Genomic DNA, 15,288 nt, shown 5'->3' on the forward strand with positions numbered 1-15,288 from the left:
ACGTGTTTTGTGTGCAGTATCTGAATTCTCACAGCAACCCTTTGTGGGTGCTGTGTTTATCCCCACTTTGCAAACGAGGAAACCAAACCTAAGAAGTTACAGTCTCGTGACTGGCAAAGCCTCGGCTCTCATCCTGGGTGAGTCAGGGGCGAAAACCTGCCTAAACCACCGTGCTGGATTTCACGGCGCCTTGAATGATGTGAATTCGGTCAAAAACGACTATTTAAATGGGTCAGTCCTTTCTTTCTGCCTTACATTTCCGTGTCTTTTCGTTTGTGGATTGTTTCACGTCATTTCTCAATACACATGCCTGGATTTGACAGACGTGGATGCTGTCTGCCTCCTCCCTTTCCATTCATCCTCTCTGTCCCCCCTAAATGATGATACGCAGTCATTTGTTGGGGTGAATGTGCTGAGCAGTTAGATCCATAGGTCTCCACGCCGTGTTTTCCACTCCAGCCTCTCTCTTGTGGGGGCTTGAGTCTCCCTGGCTCTCTCCCTTTAATCTCCCCTCCCCCATCCCTACAAGTTGGGAGGTAAAGCTATGGGAGGAGTAGCACTTGGAGGTAAAGGTACTAGTAAAACAGCAGGTACTGCTAGTGAGAACAGCGTCCTTGCAGCCTTCAAGGAAGATCAGCCACTGGAGGGCAGGGACTGCGTGTTCTTTATCTCCCTGTGCATCACCTCATCCACTGGCTGGCACCGAGAGGCACCTGAGAATTGTTTGCTGATCTACCGAAGTATGGACGTGTGGGGGCCATTTGGGAGGAAGAAAACTCACCGCTCCTTTTATTTTCTGTGCAACATACTCTTCTTTTTTTATATGTTTTGGACACATTCACACAGTACCTTCAACACAGACCTAGGAGCATCTTTTCCTTTCTCCCTCCGTGATTTATCTCATCGCTAATAACTGTATTCATTATATACGGGGTACCATTACAAGAACAGACCTCTTACTTACCACCATGCACATACACATGTCTGCTCGCCTTCTTGGTCTCAGATGAGTAGCTATCCGTATCACGAAGCTTCCACAGTAAACCGTCCTTGGCTTTCAATACGTCTCTTCCTTGAAAGGCTAATACTGCGATATGCATTAATTTAATGGCAGATTTGGGTAATGTGCTCCCATTTTACAAATACTGTGGCTAGTCTTAAAAAAAAAAGAGAAGAAAAAAGAAAAACTTTTGACCATAAATTGTTCTCTGAATTCAAGAATGTCTCTTATTTGTGATATCAATTCCCCTTGTGCCTCAGACTTTGTTTTTTTCCCCACTTCACCTCCAAAATTCCATTGAAAACATCTGCTAAGGACTTATTTAAACAGCTAGTTAATTCTTTATAAAGCTCAGAGGCGCGCCCATCTGTTCCAGGAGCATTCTCTTTTCTCAAGAGCTGGATCATATCTTCTACCCGTCTGACAGCTGGGGTTGCATCAAAACTCTTAATTTCTCTATCAGTAGTATGGCACCTTGCATTAAAGTTTATACCTGATTTTTTTCTCTCTTGACTTGCTCTGAACAAATATAAGAACAATCAAGTTATTTCCTTCTTTTTTTTTGGTTTTACTTAGATCTTTCAATTTTGTTTTCATTTTTAGAGCCAAGAGGCCTTCTTTTTCTAATCTTTGTAACAAAATAGAAGTCAGGGTGTGGTTCCGATGGGTTACATTTCTGGCATCTTGCTCCTTGGACCCTGTCTGCAAACCCCTTGAGCTTACATGAGGTCCACAGGGATAATTTGCATACCCCTTACTAGAGAATGAAGACCAGTCCCAATATCCCCTCCATCCATTCTCCTTGGAATGTTTCTGCTTTCTCGCGGATGAGGCAGAAGCAAATCCTCCGTATCTCCCGACAGGGGAAAATTCTTTTCCAGCTCTTCAGATGGTCCCAAAGAAGTGCACTGAGATGACAGAGGAAGCTCCCTCTTCCCCTCCACTCCTTTCTGGGTGCTCAGACTCAAAGCACAATTATTACTGTTCTCCACACAATCTGTTTCTCTCTCCTATGTCCATCATTTTATATTTTCAAGGTAAGCGAGAAGGTTCGGGAGTTACAGGACCAATTCTCAGAAATTTCTTTTGTTAGGGGCCCCTGGGTGGCTCAGTCAGTTAAGCGTCCGACTTCGGCTCAGGTCACGATCTTGCAGTTCGTGGGTTCTAGCCCCGTGTTGGGCTCTGTGCTGACAGCTCAGAGCCTGGAGCCTGCTTCCCATTCTGTGTCTCCCTCCCCCACTCACGCTCTGTCTCTCCTTCTAAGATAAATAAACATTTAAAAACTTAAATAAGGGGCGCCTGGGTGGCGCAGTCGGTTAAGCGTCCGACTTCAGCCAGGTCACGATCTCGCGGTCCGTGAGTTCGAGCCCCGCGTCAGGCTCTGGACTGATGGCTCGGAGCCTGGAGCCTGTTTCCGATTCTGTGTCTCCCTCTCTCTCTGCCCCTCCCCCGTTCATGCTCTGTCTCTCTCTGTCCCAAAAATAAATAAAAAAAAAAACGTTGAAAAAAAAAATTAAAAAAAAAAAAATAAATAAAATAAATAAATAAAAACTTAAATAAAAAAAAGAAATTTCTTTTGTGAAGTCTGCGTGTGGGGATCTGTTTCATCTTCTTTAGGGTATCTGGTACCTAATATATTAGCGCATCGGTTGACAGAGATTTAACTTCTGGCTCCACTTTGCTCACCGCATAATGTATTACAGGGACAGCAATTCAGAGGTCCTCATTTGCTCTGGTCCTCATTGCTTATCAGAGGAAATCGGATGGCCTCCTGCAGGCATTTATCCCCGACATACTCAAATGTTGATTCACCCCATTGGCTGCCTTTTTCTGATGTAAGAATCCCAGTTCCCTCAACCTTCGTCCTCGTCCATCTTCCGTTCTTCTCCTGATTTTCAGGAATACCCTCTGCGAGGCGGCTACACACTTAGTCTCCTTTCTTTTGCTCCATCAAGTACAGGGATGCCGGAAGGAAGAGGTACCTCACACATGTCATGCTGACTTAAAAACTCAGGGTTTATTTTTGGCTAAAATTGAGGATTTAAGAAAGGGCTTATCTGACTGAGGTTTGCCCGAGAACACTGTCATTCCCGTAGGTGTCTGATTCCTTCTCAAAACAGAGCTCCTGTGTCTCAAAGAGCAAGCATAGGTCTCCATTTGGTCCCCAACCAAGGAAAATACTGTCAGTTCCAGCGAGTCAAATACAAGGTCATCTGTGCCAGTCCATTAAAAAAAAAAAATCACCCAACTGCCATTGGTAGATGACGGTGTCTAAGCACAAATCCACAGACTGGAAAAAATGTGTGCAGTTACTTTGTGTTGATGTAGGCATGGCTGTTTTTGTTTACCACGAAGAAAAAAAATAAAAAGACTACTTCCTGTACTTTTCTTTACACACGACGAGAGCCATGTTTCTCTGTAAAACCAGTGTGCCAAGAAGGCTAGTAACAGAGCTGGAAAGTTATCCCATATCCCATCCCCCTTCCCATACTCTGGGGACTTGCTGGCTCATCGGGTTGGAATTGTGCGGCTGTTCTGGGATCTGAGGATCTCCACACTTTTGGGCAGGTGTTTCTCCGTGGCCAGTTTTTTCCTGCTGTGGAGAGAGTGGTAACAACAGGATTTGTGCATAGTTTGTTACCCAAACGGAGTCATTGTTGAACAAGATATCTTAAGGAAAGACTGGCAGGTAAGTCTATCTGCTAGAAGTGAAGCAAGTCTGTTTTTGTGTTTGTTCCTCCGTTTGTTTTTTTAAGAGGCGGTCCATGGACAGCCATCTCTAGGGAACATAGCCAAGAAGGAAATGCATGGTTATCTTGATCGTTCTCCCTTGTTTCCTTTGGGGCCTTTTGTTCATCTGGTTCTCAGTCAACTTTGAGACTCGTTTTAATTTATGCTCTCATTTGAAGAACGAGTGGAGTGCAAGCTCTTTGAATGTTCGCTGATACCAACATTAGATGGCCCTCTAAAGAGCATTAAAGTTTTATTGTGGGCTCTTACAGATTAAAACAAATCTAAATCCAAAGATCGGAGTTTCTAATGATAGAACTACAGGTGCAGGTGGTAGGGGAGACGTTTCCAGTACTCTCAGACTCATAGCTGGTCACTTCATCTATCTTTAAGGCCAGGATCTCTGGAAAGATGGTCATGTTTTACAGGCGATCATGGGCAAACTCTAAAATGTCCTTGTCGTCAAAAGTGAAACATAGAGATTCTAATTTGCATCATGGTTTTCTGGGTCTTTCTGGTTGGACTCTTTCCTGGAGATCTTTTAGATTTTCTTACATCCTGTTTCCCAGGCAAGGCATGATATACATTTCCTTACTGCCTTCTGAGGCTCTGGGGGCCTCTGGAAAGTTTTCCTCTCCCTTTCCCAAATTCTTTTGAAGAAGCTTCGTAGCAGTTCCAAGGGCATTTATTTTCCTGCAGAGCAGATGGAGGAAGACAAGAGCGGAGTGAACTTTCTCATGTTTTCCACCGAGAGTCAAGTGTTTTCATCCGACTTCCTCTTTGCACTTGAAGCCATCATCTCTAAGAAACTGTTGTAATATCGAAAGCAAAGCATAGAACCAAAATTCATTGTCATAAAGAATATATATATTACGGGATTACTTTCAACTTTGCGAATCATTAAGACTTTTCCTGTGAGATAATTGTCTCTTGACTAGGCAATGGCTTCTTCTTTACCTGGCCGAATCCCAGCCTTCCCCTCCGAACGCTACCATCCAGAGTGATCATTCTCACGTCAGTTACTCCGTCAAATAGCTGGCATTTAATCGTGTACTGGCTTAAGTTTGCGTTGTTACCGTCCTTAACACTTTACATTGTGTTCAGTATGTGTTATATCTTCGTGACATCCCTATAGGGCTTTATTCTTCTGATCAAATGGGAAGTATGACAAGTATGGGCTTCAGAACCCTATTTAATTCTAAATCTTGGGCTGGACACAAAGACACACATGGGTTCTCGAGTAGTTACTTTAACATCCTGGCAATCATTAATGTGAAAAAAGCAAAAAACACAACTGCTGAAGGGGGGATCTGTGATGCACCCAGGACGCCAGCACAGAAGACATGCTTGCAGTTACCGAGTGTGGACATGGTCGTGAATGAACCACAACATAACCCCATGATGGCCATTGTTTGGTGATGTAATGGGGATAACTGTGAACAGCAGCATCAAAGCCACCTGAAGCACACCTTACAGTATGAAAATATGTAACTATTGGTTGCTAGGAAAAAAAAAAAAATTAGAAATACCCAATTAGAAACAGAAGCAATATCTTTAAAAATAAGCTCATAGGGGTGCCTGGCTGGGTCAGTCGGTTGAGCGTCCGACTTCGGCTCAAGTCATGATCTCACAGCTCGCGAGTTCGAGCCCTGCGTTGGGCTCTGTGCTGACAGCTCAGAGCCTGGAGCCTGCTTGGGATTCTGTGTGTCCCTCTCTCTCTGCCCCTAACCCACTCTCATTCTGTCTCTGTCTCTCTCAAAAATAAATAAGCATTTACAAAAATAAGCTCATAAAAAAACTCCAAAAATAAATCTCTTCTACTTGCTCAAATCCGATCAAATTTACATGTGTGCGACATTCAAATGAAAGCCAGTTATCCATTATCATTTAAGCCCACACATAAATGCAAAGTCATTAGTCTGATAAGGAAAACTGTATTTATATATCAACCATTATTTGTTGTCCACGGGGGGTAAGAAATCCGTCTTGGTCCTCTATCATTCCCAAGTTAATATTTGGTTCACTGACATATCTTCGAAAGAGATTTGTATATACTATCAAAAGTGAGGCAGAAAACTAATATTCATTGTGCATCAAGAATATGTGAGGCGCTGTGTTATAATTTCAACCTTTATTTTATCTTTGCATCTGTGATCTGAGACTAGATATTGTTACCTCCATTATTTACAGAAGAGAAAAGCAAAGCTCTGAGAGGTTAAATAATACATCTATAGCTACATTTGGGGAGTGCCAGGACCAGGATACAATGCCAGGTCTGTAAACTCCAGAATGCGTTATTTTCCAAACAAAAACACTTTGGGGAAATCACAAATGTTCACAGCGCCACACTTAACAAAGACATTTTTAAAGTGCAAAATGTCATTTATGGGAAGCAATAACCTTCAGTTAAATAAACCGATGTGTCATTTACAGTTACTTTTCCAAGCCCAGATGGACGTTAACTGGTCTGGTATTTCATATCCCCTTCTGCCCAGTCTCCTACCTACCCCACTTTGCCCCACTCAGGCTACAGGAACCTGCCCAACTTTCTATTGGTGTTTGTGGCACTGAGACCTTCGTCAACGGGGACCGGCTTCCCACATGCCTCGCGGATCCGTTTGATGTCCCAGGTATAGTTCTTGACCACAGAAGAGCTTTGTTCTCTGAACAAACTGAACAGGAGAGGTTGCAGGCTCGGAGACACCAGGCACCATCATAGGCAAGGGGGAGGCCAGGAGTTGGGAAAAAACGGTTTTGAGTCAGAGTCTGAATGATGATGCATGGGACACGGGGCTGGCATCACAGGGCCCAGTGCTCAGAAGGGTCCTGTGCTTGGCTTGACAGTGCTTCCATTCTGGAAGTCTTCATCATTTTATCTTCGAGCCTGTGTTTTGCAAGTGAGGCCCGATGGGATGAGGAAGCATGAATGTGAGCAGAGGAGAAGCACATGAGGTGCACGTCCATTGTCTCCTGCAGTCCCGTTTGAGCACAGTGTTTGTGATGTCCATGGGCACAGAGGTTCAGTGGACCCAGACACGTGGAAGTTTAGCAAGACTGAGAGTGATCGCAGGGTGAGCACTGCTGGCCCCAAGGGACCGTGCTTTCTGCTCAAATCAGAACTTTCAATGCAGACAAAGGGCAGTCGCACTGTAAGAAACATGACTACCAAGGAACCTTACCATGTCCTTTCTTATCCCTGTGCCTTCCCGTATTTGTCAAACCACCTACAATGAAAACAGATCACTGAAGCAAACAGACAGATAAGAAGACCCAGAGTGCCTGTCTTTTCTGTCCTAACTTAGTCTTCCTCAGGGTGGAGAATTTGGTAGAATATAAGCATATCAACAAGTGAAATGAAAACAATTTTTATTTTTATTTTTATTTTTTTGTGAAGCATTTCCATTGTTTTGGTTGAGAATGAAATCTATATATACACAGATGCAAATACAAGCGTAGGAAACAAAAATTGTGTAATTTCAGTGATTCTGCTTCAGAGCTAAATGCACTTATATTTGCATTTAAAACTGGCATTGCATGATATAAAGATGAGCAGTAAAAATACTAATAATTTAAAATTTTAATTTTTTTAAAATTTGGAGCAACTTTAAATAGCAACCGAAAACTGCCATGACAAATTGAGAGATTGCAGAAGGAAGCTTTATATTTTAGGAACTTTAATGGCATTTTTCCTGCTTTTGGAACAAGGGGGCTCACATTTTCATCTTGCACTGGGCCCCACAATTCATGAAGCTGGCCGTGGTAGGGTGCCTCGCTTCTTTTCCTGAAGGCCAGCAGCTGGGTTTATGCCCCAGTGAGGGAGATCGGTGGGGTTCTACTCTGGAGACACTGAACAGCTGCAGAGAAACAAAAACAAAAACAAAAACAAACGAAAACAAAAACAAAAAACCCAACTTCCATTAACTTAGGAGTTCACCAATAAACACTGGACTTCCCCCCCCGCCGCCTGCCCCACTCACACTAGAGAAACACCTACAAGGGTCCGGGCCCTCCCATGCACCCTGGATTTCCCATCCGTTTTAGGGCTTTGCTCTATGAACAGACAGCCAAAGACCTGCAAATATCAGAGGAAAGCTTCCAACTGGCCAAAGAGCAGCCAGATAAACATCAGATCCCTCGGGGCGGGAGGAGGGGGGGGAGGGCATGAGGAGACTATCTGATATGATAATGCATTGGGGGAAAAAAACAAACAAAAAAAAACCTCCTGGGATTCCTGTAAATCAAGCATTTGAAACGGTATGGATGACTGATATATAGAAAACCATGAAGTCTCAAAAAGTGTGACAAAAATTGATGGCACGAGAGAAAGAAGGACATCAGAAAGCACTACATGGCCTTTCTCTTATAATGTGACCACTCTGCAGTGGGTTAAATAAAATTCTTCTATGACTTTACTTGGAGGGTCTAGTGAGGACAAGTAGAAAAGAGTGCAGGAAGCCACTGCTCATCTAGCTGCAGAAGAAGTCAGGCTAATTACCGAGGATTATGGGGATACCCTCCAAAGGAAACAGACAAGGAGGTTGGAAGCGATGCCTCCCGGGAGCACGGCCGAGCAGTGAGAGGCAGAGAGAGCAAGCGGGGCTGGTTGTTTTTCTTCAAACATCCTTTACTTCCCTTTAATTTTTAAACTCTGCACCTGCATTGCGTGGACGGATCTTCGCGGTAAAGGAAAAGAAATCCCATAAAATGAAAAGAAAAGGATGTCGGTCGCCTTCCAGAGTTTCCAGGGAGACTGGAGAGGTATGGTTGGGAGCGGGGCACGGACCAGAGAAGCGTCGTGGGGAGGACGCGGCGGCCACCTCTGCCGGGCAACACGGTCCCTGGCCGGCACCGCCTTCCCCGCCGTGGCGTCCGGGGACCTACCGGGGAGCACGTGCTCTCCGCCCTCCCTGCGTCTTTTTGTGGTGGCCCCCGGGTCCCGTGTCTTGGGTGGTGGGGTCTGATTGGCTGACGAGGTCACGAGTCCACGAACGGCAGCCAGTTTGGTGGGGGTAGCAAACAAGAGGCCTTTCTATAGAGGGGATGAACTCTGCTTCTGGGAAAGGTTCGTATGGCAGAAGGTGCCTAATTTCCAGGAGGAGATTCGGATGTTCGGCAGCTGAAAAGAAGAATATCAGAGGCATATTATGGTCACTTTCTGATGAAAGTACAGACCACTTTAAGCATTTTTGTCTTCTTCCCTCTGTCAGGCAGATTTTTAGGGAATCATAAGCTTTTGAGGGCTTAACTCTAGGGGAGGATTCATAGTATCTATCTATCTATCTATCTATCATCTTTCTCTTCTTTTTATCAATTTATCGTTTTCCTATTAGTAAATCTACTTACCTTACACTATGCCCAAGTGTTGTCATTAGTTAGACAATGGTATAACACAGCAGATACTCTGGAAAAGTGTGTGTGTGTGTGTGTGTGTGTGTGTGTGTATGTGTGAACAGTAGAAGGATGCTCCAGGGTGGCTCAGTCAGTTAAGCAGCTGACTCTTGATTTCAGCTCAGGTCTTGATCTCACAGTTTGTGAGATCAAGCCCCACATCTCGATGGATTCTCTCTCTCTCCCTTTCTCTCTGCCCCTCCTTGGTTCTCTCTCTCTCTCTCTCTCTTAATAAATAAATAAACATTAAAACATTTTTAAAAAGAAACACACATTCCAAGGGAAACCGGGGGACTCTACAAATCAAAAACTTAAAATAGGAATGAGATAAAGACGACCACTCTACTACAGAAAAAAATAGAGCATCCCCCAAAATTAAAAAAAAAATGCCTGTCTTAACCTTCTCCTTCATTAAAACTGAGGAGTAAGCAGTGCCTTTTCAAATAACTCTCCAGGAGCCGAGCGCAAAGTTTGGGACAAACCATGGACTTGCCTGTCATTTCTGTAAGGACTGTGCGTGATGTTCACCACGAGCCCCTGGGGTGGGAAAGAGGGCTCTACATCAAGGAACAGACGGATGGTGAAGGCAGCACCGGAAAGCCCATCATTTCTTCAGCCCATACACACCAGGGAGTTGGGTATGCCATTTGTTCAGTTGGCCTACGAGAATAGGTTCCTATTAACTAACTTTGATCTTAGTGATCTGGAGCCGTCCATAGGAAACCAAGAGGGTTGACAGACACATTTGTTGCATATTTCAGGTACTCCCCAAAGGTTTGGTGCTGTGAGGGGTGATGGGGTGGGGGGGAGGGAGGAGACGGATATGCCAGCAAAATCGGTATTCCAGGAAAACAGTCTGAGGGCCATGCTGCAGGGGGTTAACTCTGATTGTTCTAGATAATGAGCGTGTGCTACGTCCTCATATATATTTACATTATAAATGTATAAAGGCACGCGCACACACAGCAATATCTTTAATTTGAGCAAGTAAGACATTTCGGCTCCCTACCTTTGGCTAATTCTCTAAGCTGCGAGGTTTATTGTGCTGTAGAATATACTCCTCCACCTGGATGTAAAGCAATTTGCATTTCCTCTAGTGTGAAACCAATTCGCCGCAGGTATAGACCCAAGTAATTACAAATATCAGATGCAATTTTAGTAATTGTATGTCTTGTCTGAAAGTGGTATTCATAGAAAATATAACTTTAGGGGAGCATATCACGAGTTTGTTTGCTTGAAGAACAAAGCCCTCGCAGATAGCTGGTGAGCTGCGATCAGGTTGAAAAGTCAGCCTAATCTCTACGTTTAACGAGGTTGATGAAGAAAACTCATAAATTCCAATTTTTGGAGAAATATGTTCACGCCGGGCATGGAGGAAAGGAGGACTTAAACAGGTGGCCTGAGATTCGGGAAAAAGCCCGATTGGTTTTAAACTGCAACTCGGAACGAAGACAGAATGTTGATACTATCAGCGTCTGGCAGGCAGCTCGGTGGAATATTTAGCCTTGCTAGATCGGGCTTCATACCAACCAGACGAGGTTTATTTCGGAAACTGGAAATCTGATGGAGATATGACGGAGATATGAGGGCAATAACCCTAAGCTGGCCCAAAAGAGTGCTGTGTGCAGGTGATTTGGGGGTGTGGTGGGGGTGATATGGGGGAAGAAAGGCAGAGAGGTTTATGATTGATTTTTAAAAATTTTTTTTAACGTTTATTTATTTTTGAGACAGAGAGAGACAGAGCATGAGTGGGGGAGGGGCAGAGAGAGAGGGAGACAGAATACCAAGCAGGCTCCAGGCTCAGAGCTGTCAGCACAGAGCCCGACACGGGGCTCGAACCCATGAACTATTAGATCATGACCCGAGCCGAAGCCAGACGCTCAACTGACTGAGCCACCCAGGTGCCCCAGGTTTATGATTAATTTGAAAGAAGTAAAACATATCTCTTACCTTTAAATAATTTAAATAGAAGATTTCTGGGAAAGAAAGGCATCTTAATAAAGTCAAATAATCCAATTGGCTCTTCTGCCATTTCGGGTCTTTTTGGTCTCTGTCGTGTCCACTGATGTAAGTTCTATTCACTGGGTCTCCTCTGCAGAAAAAACTCAATCCTTCCTTCCCATGACCAGTGACACTGTTTGAAGGCAGCTGTGGTATGTTCTGTAATTGTCTCTTTTGAGGATCGGATACGCCTGTTTCCTTCAAACCTTTCTCTTCATATATTCAGCCATTTCCTCATCCTGTTTCTTTTCCCAGAATTCATTCGTCAGACATTTATTGTGCACTAACGGTATGCCAGGCATGCCCAAAGCTAGGGTTCTGAAACAAAAAGGATCTATTCCCTTCCATAAAGGAGGGCTGAGGCTAGTCGTGAGACAAATGCAAAATCTGTGCCAGAATAGGTGCTATACTAGGGATATGCATAGAGTCTTATGGAGGAAGCGTTTGTCTGTTTTGTGCAGAAAAGCAAAATGTGTCGGGTAGGGTTTGATACAGAGCAGAGAGGGTCTCTCGTGTCTCAGGATTTAAAATCTCTCATCTGCAACTATACTTATGTGCCCCTTTTCATACCTAATGCCATTTATGTATGACTTTGATCTCTGTTTCGTCATACTTGTCAAAAATTGTTTATTTTATTATTATTATTTTTATTTAATTTTTTTAATGTTTATTTGAGAGAGAGAGAATATGAGCAGGGGAGGGGCAGAGAGAGAGGAAGAGAGACAGTCTTAAGCAGGCTCTGCAAGTCAATACAAAGACAGGGCTTGAACTCAAACTGTGAGATCATGACCTGACCTGAGATCAAGAGTTGGTGGCTTAACTGACTGAGCCACCCAGGCACCCCAATTCTTATTTTTATCTTTAATAAAATAAATTTTATTTCATTTTTATTATTTTAATAATTTTATTATTTAATAGTATTTTATTATTAATATCTTCTTTTATTGCACCAACTCCTTCTACATTAAAAAAATGATTTTTGTGTCGCTTATAGCTTTCTGAGTTTATTTTCAGCCTTCTTGATCTCTAGTATATTCTTTTAATTCTATACATTTCCTCTGGGTACTGCTTTAGCCACATTCCAAAGATTGTTTTTTTAATGTTTATTTATTTTTTGATAGAGAGAGAGGGAGACAGAACATGAGTGGGGGGAGGGCCAGAGAGAGAGGGAGACACAGAATCAGAAGCACGCTCCAGGCTCCGAGCTGTCAGCAAGAGCCCGACGTGGGGCTCGGACCCATGAACCGTGAGATCACGACCTGAGCCAAAGTCGAACACTTAACCGACTGAGCCACCCAGGTGCCCCAACTCCAAAGGTTTTGGTGTATGAGGTTCTTGTGGTTGCTCAGTTATAAACAACTTGTAAAGTTGGCTTTGTCCCACCCCAAAGTTCTCGCAGTGACTCTCCTCAGATCCTGACGTCCCTGCCAAGAGGACGCTTGGAGCATTCACCCCTGCAGAGGGCCACCCTCCTTACAGCGTCCCTTTGCCCTCCACAGCCATTTTGAAGGGAGCAGCAGCATTGGCTCTAATTAGGGTGGACGGTGAGGGGAGCTGGCAAATGGGTATGTTTTTCTTAGCCGTGTTGCCAACGTGGGAAATTGAGCTTGGAGGAAGACCCCTTGCCAGAACAACTAGTTAAAACAAGAATGTTGATTGCGTCCGGATTTCATCAGAATGTGATGAGGTGCATCATTCAGCAAGGTGGGAGGCGGTGGACTTGTGAACATCTATTCTCCTCATTCAAAGCGGCAGGGTTCAGCGTGAGCACAGGTGATCCTCGTAAAGCTCTGTTTCAGGTGGGTGCCTGCTGGGCTGGCGCTTAAGGCGATGATGTCGCCCATTGGGTCCTTGCTCTGTTCCCTCCCTTCTTAAAATCACTTTGCCTTCTGAATGCAGTGGTCTCATGTTCCTCTTACCCCTTTTCCTATGAAAAGCCGCCCTTAAGAAAGGATCCGGAAAGTCCGAGATACAAATGATGGATACTTGATGTACTGCCTCATCCAGACGGACACTCGTTTTAAAGGGAACACAGAGCCTGAAGTTGAAGGAAACCAGCGTGATTTGTAGACCTTCCATCCTTGGTCGTACGGGGGACTATTTGTAGGCGGCAGGAGATCCAGACTCTCATGTGGGTGGGGGATTGGCTAGGATCTTAAGTGGATGAAGAAGTTTAGGTGGTTCTCCCTCAGAGGCCATCCCCCCTGCCCCCCGGGGACCTTCAGCTGTATCTGGAGACGTTTTTGGTTGTGCTAACTGCTGTGGAGGATACTTACTACTGGCATCTAGTGAGTAGAGGCCAGGGATGCTGTTAAACAGCTTACAATGTGTAGGACAGCATCCCCCCGCCTCACCAAGAATTATCTGAACCCAAATGCCAAGAGTTCCGAGGTTGAGAAAGCTTGGCTTAGAGAGACATTTGGTATTGGTAGTGACATTGGACCCCGTATTGAAGATAGAGCAGGGAGAGCTTCAGTGTGCTGACTGGAGAGCACCTTCCTTGAATAAAAGGGCTCTCACTCTTTAGCAGTCAACTTATTGTCCCATGACCCAGTGTAGACAGATCTTCTGACTTCTTCGGAGAATTAAAACAAAACAAAACAAAACAAAAACATCTTTTTACATGAAATCTCTACTTTTAAAAATAGCAAGCATTAGTCCAAATGAACAATGGTTAAGGGAGCCACACTGGACTCGGCTTCTCAGTGGCTACTTACAAGCCCTGACCCAGACAGTCTTGCCCCAGCCACGTAGTTGTGGGCTCTAAATCCAGGGCTTCAAGGTATCTGGAAATTTGTGGTCATCTGTCCTGTCCCCAAAGACCGCAACCGTACTACTGAGGCAGGAGCCAAGGAGAGGTCTGCTTCAGCTGTGTGGGGGGGGAAAAAAGTATGAATGTTCTAAAACTGTTCTAGCACCATTTGGCATAGTTTCCCAAAGCAATTTTACCTGTGCCGCTTGTAAAAATCTCTTGGGTTCTGGATTCAGATTCTGGACATTTCAGATTCTGGACCTTTCTCTCACTAATCCAAGTATCTACTTGACAGAGTTGTTGCAAGGATTAAGGAAGAGAATATACATGAAAGTCTGTAGTGTAGAGTTGTGTGACACTGAAATAATTGTTAGTGGACCCAGATGCAAAGATAATACGACACTGTTTGACTGAGACTGTAGGTTTTTGTTTTAGGTGTTTTTTTTTTTTTTTAACTGGGTAGAATTAGTGACCAGCTCCTGGGATAATGAGGTGAGTTCACTCAGCTTGAATTTGGAGGGTAAACACATGTCCTTTGTGTCTGGGAGGTATGCTTGAGATTTCCTTTGTCTCTCCCTGCTTTGGGGAAAAGCAAATTTGGCATGGCCTTTGAATGTCTGACTCCCCCACACTTTTCTTTTTCTCTAGTGTGGAAGCTTTGTAAATTTGCCTTGTTAAAAACAAGCCCCATCTTCGTACCTGCCGAAACCTAGTTCTCGTCCAGAGGCTATGCGATGAACAAAGGGGGCTAGTAATACCGACCGCACGGGGTGCAGACAGCCCGGCCCACGCAGGTACACCGCTCCAGCCGGGGAGGGCGGCTGTGTGTAAAGGACGCCTTTTATTGTGACTCTTTCACCTCCCCCAGCCCAGCCCTGAGCCATGAGAAGAGGAGCGTTGTCAAAGAGACAGGCCAATTTTACCCATCTTACACAATAGCGCATTACAGACTTTCCAAGAAGACGCCGTTCAGGGTGAATCACCAAATTCAGGATGAAAAGGTTTTGATTTGCAAAAGCGCTCAAGCATTTCTCCTTAGAGCCGGAGATGGCAAGGAAGGAACCGACGTGCGTGCAGCTGCCTCCCTCACCTTTGGGCCAGGTGTACTGGCACGCGCTCCGAGGTGGCGCGGGCTCGTGCAGCCGGCATTCACAGGCGCCTTTGTCACACCCTGGGTGCCCGGGCCGTGAGTGCCTTACTTAAAGGCAGAAAAGAGTGAGAGGGTGCTGGTGATGGCGGGGTATTGAAATGTGTGGAACGGAGTTGAAACATGAATTGCAGGTTCACGTCGACTGGAATTACTGTTAAAATTTTCCGGACCTCAATTGGGTTTCGTGAACACGGGTAAGAGGTGATGAGCAAGGATGCTAGATTGAGGATTGTATCATTTGGGATGATTTCAGCTACAAATAGCAGA

Source organism: Panthera uncia (genome assembly GCF_023721935.1).
Source record: "Panthera uncia isolate 11264 chromosome B2 unlocalized genomic scaffold, Puncia_PCG_1.0 HiC_scaffold_25, whole genome shotgun sequence".
NCBI classification, from domain to species: domain Eukaryota; kingdom Metazoa; phylum Chordata; class Mammalia; order Carnivora; family Felidae; genus Panthera; species Panthera uncia.